The following is a 1,724-nucleotide window of genomic DNA, read 5'->3' as shown; positions in this document are numbered from 1 at the left end:
AGCTGATTTCAACTCTACAGATGCAGAATCCATAACTTGTCTTCTCAGCAAAGCAAGTCCAGTTGAAAGTTGGCTATGGCACAAGAAGCTGTCCCATTTGAATTTCAAGACAATGAATGATCTAGTCAAAAAGGACTTAGTTAGAGGAATGCCTCTAGTGGAATTCACAAGGGATGGGCTGTATGATGCTTGTCAGAAAGGAAAGCAAAAGAAAGTATCATTCAGTAAGAAGCTTGAATCTGCAATTGATGAACCACTACAACTTCTACACATGGATCTTTTTGGACCAGTCAATGTATTGTCAATTTCAAGGAAAAGATACTGTCTAGTGATTGTAGATGATTTCTCAAAGTTTTCATGGGTTTATTTTCTTAAATCAAAGGATGAAGCTAGTGAAATCATCATCAATCATATCAAGCAAGTCAACAATCATCCTGATTTCAAAGTAAGGAATATTAGGAGTGACAATAGAATTGAGTTCAAGAATTCAACCATGAAGTTGTTCTGTGAAGAAAGTGGGATCATGCATGAGTTCTCAGCTCCAAGAACTCCACAACAAAATGGTGTGGTGGAAAGGAAGAACAGATCACTAATTGAAGCTGCAAGGACAATGCTTGAAGAGTCAAAACTCCCAACTTATTTTTGGGCTGAGGCTGTCAACTGTGCATGTTACACTCAGAATATTTCTCTAATCAATTAGGCAAAATGCATGACTCCCTATCAATTATTCAAGAGAAGAAAACCAACTTTAAACTTTCTACATGTCTTTGGTTGCAAATGCTACATCTTAAGGAATCAATCTGATCACAAAGGGAAGTTTGATGCAAAGGCTGATGAAGGAATATTTGTTGGTTATTCTGCTGGAAAATCATATAGGGTCTACAATCTAAGAACCAACATTATCATGGAATCTGTACATGTTGTGTTTGATGATAAAAAGATTGATGGACTAACAGATGAGGGACATCATGAAGGACTCAAATTTGACAACATTGAGATATACTGTGATGATAGTGAAAGTGAGAATGATGAAGAAGGCATCTCAAGAAGAATTCAGAATCTGCCTTTGGATAATGCACAGAATGCTGCATCCGTTGAAAGTCATAATTCAGCTTCCGTTGAAAGAAGCATTGCAGCATCCGTTGAAAGACAAAGTGCATCATCCGTTGAAGTTCATAATGAAGCATCCGTTGATCGCAGTCTGTCAACGGATAATCAATTCACTTCATCAGTTGATAGAGCTCCCAATTCCTTTCAAAGGATCAGCAACTCAGGGGGAGTTTCAACAAATCAACATTCTATCTCACATCATGACAATACTGAGGCAACCTCATCTAGGGCTAATCTACCACCTTAAAGGAAATGGACCAAGAATCACCCTTTTGAATTGATCATTGGTGATGCTACATCAAAAGTACAAACTAGAAGGGCTACTCAAGATGAATGTCTGTATAGTAGCTTTCTATCACAGGAGGAACCTAAGAGAGTGGAAGAAGCTCTATTGGATCCAGATTGGATTTTAGCAATGCAAGAGGAGCTAAACCAATTTGAGAGGAACAAAGTATGGAAGCTGGTACCCAAGCCAAAGAACAAGAGTTCTATTGACACAAAATGGGTATTCAGAAACAAGATGGATGAAAATGGCATTGTCATAAGGAATAAAGCCAAATTGGTTGCTAAAGGCTATTCTCAACAAGAGGGAATAGATTTTGATGAAACATTTG

Source organism: Apium graveolens, chromosome 2 (assembly GCF_009905375.1).
Source record: "Apium graveolens cultivar Ventura chromosome 2, ASM990537v1, whole genome shotgun sequence".
In the NCBI taxonomy this organism is placed as follows: Eukaryota; Viridiplantae; Streptophyta; class Magnoliopsida; order Apiales; family Apiaceae; genus Apium; species Apium graveolens.
This window is presented reverse-complemented; position numbering follows the sequence as displayed.